Raw genomic sequence first — 6,214 nt, 5'->3', positions numbered from 1 at the left:
AGCAATAAATCGTTTATATAATTTGTGACAATTAATGTTTGTTTATTTTAGTTCAATATATCTTGCAGAACTTCTAGTAAAAATACAAAAATGATAATATAAGTGTTTTCCCCAATTTGTGTACCTTTATTCGGTCCAGTTATTTAAATGTTTGATAAAATTATCTAGCTATGATTGCTAGACAATTAGTGGTGATCGAATTTCAATAACCATTCTTACGCCGCTGTTTACATTTAACAGCAATAACGTTGAAAATTTAAAACCCTCTAAAGAACGACAAATCGATTGAACAATAATGAATTAATAGAATATCTCAATTCGAACACACATACACACTAAAACTTAATAGATTACTGTATTTTTCAGTTTTGAGTGATATATCATAATTAAACTCTCAGCTTTAATGCATGTCAAATTCTTACATGATTCAATAGTTATAACATATATATGCATTTAAGAATTGAATGCTTCTTTTTATAATTTTATTGATGAGTAAAAGAGTTAACCGAAATACAGTTTGTATGAATTTAAAAAGTGCGCACAAGCAACGCTTTTGCAACACCATAAAATAAAAAAATAAACAGTATCCGATTCCACAGTGTAGATACTATTCTGTACGCTATCCGGAAGTCGCGATTTTCGAAGCGGTGTTTTCCAACTGGATAACAGGACGGTTTTGCCTACGGTAACTTTTATCATCATTTGTTTACTCCTATATCTACAAAGTGCTTTGAACATCTTCAAGGTATATATAGCATCATAAATAGGAGTAACTGTAACAAAACCATGCATTAGAATATAAAATATACGTGTGCATCACATCAACTTGGTAGAAAAAAGTGAAATTGATGGACAATTTTGCTCTCGTTGTACAAAGCAAATAATCTTTTATTGAAAATATTTGCATCAGTTTATAGTTAAATATATACTGTTTCAATATTCTTTTCGTATTTAAGTAGAATATTCGTATTTGCCATAAAAATATGTTTTCCTTGAGGATACCAAAATAAATTACTGTACGATCAGTCTAGAACTGACTGTATTCTAGAAGCGATTTCAGATTTTTTGACTGTATGACCAGTCGTGATTTGAAGAAAAAACAACAGTAATTTGAAGGTATATACGTGTACAATGTATATGTGATATTATGAACTATCCAGGGAACTATAACGTGTAATTACTTCCATCAGACAATACAAATATATTTCTCATGAATTTTTTAGACGGCAAAATAATTCTATTTTTGTTCCATCAGTCTTATTTAAAATCAAATGCCCAAAAAGTAATACATGATTCGCTTGTGGACTTTGTAATAGTGTATCGTTACAGTTATCTGTTTAGCTATAACATTTTTAAAGATTATTTACACCGTCCGCCGTTGACCAATTGATGATAACATAAATCAAGCTTGTCACTTTTAAAATAACAAAAAATGGATAAAGACAGCTTTGCGTAGGGGGATAATTCATGTGATATAATTTTGGTAAGTTTATAGAAACAGAAGGTCCATAATGCATTAATCGAATAAAAATGGAGCAATTTCAGAAAACTTGAATGATTGGTTTCGGAGGTGTTGGAAATACCTGATGGGTGCCCCCATATAATGCAATGTTCAAGTCCGTATCTTATATTAAGTAACCCCAAAAAAGATTTTTACTAAAATTGGAAATAGACGGTGCACAATACAGTCATTATGATTTATGATAAGGATAGTTATCAAAGGTACCAGGATTATAATTTAGTACGCCAGACGCGCGTTTCGTCTACATAAGACTCATCAGTGACGCTCATATATAAGGAAACCGAATAAGATTAAATAATAGTTATATCAGTGACGGATTAAAGAAAAGGGGGATCCGGCAGTTTGAAACCCTTTTTTAACTATCAATGCATTTGTATGGGAACATATATTTAGAATACCCTTTTCTCCTGGATTGGACCCCCTCTCCATTTAAAAATGGCCGGAACCCCCAATGTATATTAAGTGGTTTATGAGGAGCTGCGCTTACAAAACCGGCGAAACATATTGTACCGGTCCAATGGACGAACGGAAAGACGGACTTCTTTAGCACTATAACCCCCCGATTGACAAAGTGGTGTACAATTGAGTGTCAAAGAGACAGCTCTACATCTTAAACAAAGTGAAGGAACTGTGATTAATTATAGGCTACAGTACGGCCCCGAATGTGTGTAAATACATGCATTTTTATATAACAACTAAATCTGTGTGTTTGTACAATTTTAAGAATAACGGAGGACATTTCTGAAACTTACATACTAGTATACATCAAACCTTCCTCTTATTTTAGCAACATTTAAACATCCTTATACTTAATGTAGTAAGTCGAGTACACCCTATCAAGCTAAAACATGTTTCATAAGTTTTTAGGATGTGAATGTATTGAAATATACTTGTGTTATTTAGAAAAATGCCACCTTCTAATGTATCGTAAATAACTTTGAAATCACCACTAGAATATAGTGACATAAAGACTGATCATACAGTTTTAAAATATACAAGCGAGACTGATCGTACAGTGAGAAATTCAAACAAATGTAATTTTCTTATTTCTGGCTTCAAAGATCTGGTTGAAACTTTTACCACCACTTGAAATCTTCATTTAGTTAATAAAGTCAGGTTTTAACGTTAATTTGTACACTAAGAGGGTAAAAAGATTGTTTTTAGGTTCGCCGACTGATTTTTCTTAGTGATGCACTTGAAACTCTCTTGATTAAGGCAAAGATACGAATAATGAATGTGCGGAATTTAATTCTAAACCATTTGAGAATATCGATGTCAGCTGAATTAATCATTAAGCAATGTACAGATGATCAACTTACCGTTTAATTCAATATACCCATCAAATTTAAAATGTGATCCAAAAAGTTCTCGCTTCGAAAATCGCGACTTCCGGATAGCATAGTATCTACACTGTGGATTCTTATAATTACATGTTTATGCTTTACAACCGTTAAGCAGCAGACGAGTTATAATTGCTAATTTAATTTTTCGTTTGTTTTCCTATGTATTGTTGTGACGTCGTGGTGAGAAACCTGTGCTGTAATGAATGTTGAATTTTATCAAGAAATTAAATTTTATATTGTAGTGTTTCAGTTTCACTTTCTGTGCCATTAGCTAGTTTTGGTTAGGTTCCTGGTATAATTGTTTTTCTTTCTTCATTTTCACTTTTTAAATGATGTTTTCGACGTTCGATTTTCGATCACTTCTTTAGTATCTTTGTGTTTGCCCTTATGATAATTATATATCCCAGCTGGTACAATATTTTAAAGCTTGCGATGTCCCATGTCATTGTCACATGTCTGCCCCGTTTTTCTCGATTGCACAATTCCGTCTTCTTTTAATGGATTGTACTTAACATAAGTAACGTGACAAGTGCCACTATTGGAACAGGATTTTACTACCCAACAAGACCATCAGATATCTCCCAAACTTTTTTTGTGGGGTCGCGAAAGTTTACCATGACGTTTTCAATATCGTACAACGTCTGGCGTATTAAATTGTAAGCCTTCAAGTTGTACCTTTGATAACTATTTCTAGGACTGTTCGTTTACCCTACCATATCGTTTGACGTTTGATGCCACTGCTGGTGGACGTTTCGTCAACGAGGGTATCACCAGCCCAGTAGTCAGCACTTCGATGTTGACATGAATATCAATTATAAAAAAAATGGTAATTTTTATAGATTTACTGTTTGCAAAAGTATGAACTATTCGAAATACTAAGGATTTTCTTATCCAAGGCATAGATAACCTGAGCCGTATTTGGCACAACATTTTGGAATTTTGGATCATCAATGGTCTTCAATTTGGTACTTGTTTGGTTTTTTAACTATTTTGATATGAGCGTCACTGATTAGTCATATGTAGACGAAACGCGTGTCTGGCGTATTAAATTAAGCCGTTTGGTATCATTTGCCTTTTTTGCGATATAACCTGATACGAGTTATCATCGAAATTTCTAAAGAGCAATTAAACACGAGTCACTGGTGAACCTTTACTTCGGTTTTTTGTTTTGACCGTTTCGCTTAATCTATAGTATGCGATGGACAGTTTGTGATTATTCCCCTAGATCTTCAGTTTTTGATTGTCTCTCTGGTATTTTTTATGAACTTGTTTACTTACATTATTTCGTGGAATATCATTTTCAAATGAAACCACAGTGCTGATATTATTTCAATACACTACATCTATATAATATTGTGCATAAAAATATGTCTTTATATTATATTATGAGGGTACTTTTTCTAAAAATGAGGGTACTTTTTATATGGCCTTCCAAATACCGTTTCGATCCCTAACATCACTGAAGAGACATTCATTGTCGAACTCCGGATCTGGTGTACTAAAAAAATAATGACACCGTATGTTTGTGGCATAACATCGTGGCCACAAGTTAATTTTTTTTCTGTTTAGTATTAAATTTATATTAAGATCCATTTGGTTACATCTTGTGATCAATTTTATTTGGCAATCGCCAATGGCAGTCAGCAGGGATAAAGAACATAATGACGTCCGGGACGGCTACAGTGCAGGCGATATGGTGTCACAATATCTCAGAAGCATGAGTTCGAATCCCGGCGAGGGAAGAACAAAAATTTGCGAAAGCAAATTTACAGATCTAACATTGTTGGGTTGATGTTTAGACGAGTTATATATATATATATATATATATATAAATCATATCTAAAAACTTCATGTTTCTTTGATATGTTTTTCGTATTCACTGTTTCTATTTGTCTATGTTTTATGTCAATATGCAAATATACCGCCCTAGTGGACCTATAACATTCTTTTAAAGAATCCAGTCCTTAGCAAGGAAGAAGAAGTAGAAGAAAATGGTGAAAGTTATCATTAAAGGGCAATAACTACAATAACTAAAGATTTTGGCATAATGTTTTTTTTCGAAGATTTTGTCTTGTTGATTGTTTTTTTTTTATGTAAAATTTCTTAATATCTATTGTTTTCTTCAAGATAAAAGATAAAAGTGCAAAAAGTTATAATTAAGTATAATTTTGTCAAAAAGAAATCGACTAACTAGACAGTAAGTCTTGTTGTTATTTTTCTATTTAAAATTTCTATTATAAATTTTTTAAATAAAAGATAAAAGTGCCAATTTTAAACAATATCATTAAAAGAGCAATAATTACAATAAAGAATCGACTAATAAGTCTTGCTGATCATTTTTCTATCTATATATTGTAGTTTTGAACATTACAAGACAATTGTTAAAATAATTTAAACGAGAAAACTAACAGCCTTATTTATGTACACAATAATAAACGAAAACATATATGATATAATACATCAACAAACGACAACCACTGGGGTCGTGACATCGAAAGTGTCCTAACATTTGTCTTAAGATAAATACATGATAGCAACTTAAAACCCGAAATACATCGTTGACTCACGTTCTTAAGTAGCATTGTATTTAAAGCAGACGTTATTGAAAATGAATTATCTAAGAAATGAAGATAATGTTAGTAGAGTGTACAAATTCAACAGAAAACAAAATTGCTGTATGAAATGGTGAAAAACACTTTGCGAAGGGCTAAAATTCATCTGGTTGCATGCAAATATCTTAAGGTTAATGTACCCTTCTATAGCCATTTTTGTACGAATTTTTCAAACCTCAATTGTATCAAAACTAAAGATATAATAAATAATAGAGATAGGCCATTTAGTACATGTTCCAAGGGGAAACTTGATGCAAAGCATTATTTTTTACTGTTTCATTGCATTTGATAGAAAAAGAGGACTTTGTGGCAAATAAATCAAGATTTTTATAGAAAATCCACAGCCTTTAATACAGAGATTTATGTTATAAAATTTGAAACATAAATTACTCACTTGATTTTCTATGATGTGCTAGTGTTTATTTTTTTACAAAACGTTCTAAGTAACCTGTAAATTCCAAAACACTTCGTGCTGAGTCACTAAAGTCGAGCGCACCCTACAAGGTGTACTTGATTTTGGCCATATTTATACTTGTCTTAACCAATAACTACATTTATAAACTTGTTTTTAGGAAATCAATGCTAGCACTGCATGCAATAATCCTATATCTATCAGTCATCAAATTGCCAAATATGAGAGTGCAAGGATAAAGGCTGTGGATTTTCTATACAAATATTGATTTATTTGCCACAAAGTCCTCTTTTTCTATTAAATGCAATGAAACAGTAAAAAATAA

This window comes from Mytilus galloprovincialis, chromosome 3 (assembly GCF_965363235.1).
Source record: "Mytilus galloprovincialis chromosome 3, xbMytGall1.hap1.1, whole genome shotgun sequence".
NCBI lineage: Eukaryota > Metazoa > Mollusca > Bivalvia > Mytilida > Mytilidae > Mytilus > Mytilus galloprovincialis.
This window is presented reverse-complemented; position numbering follows the sequence as displayed.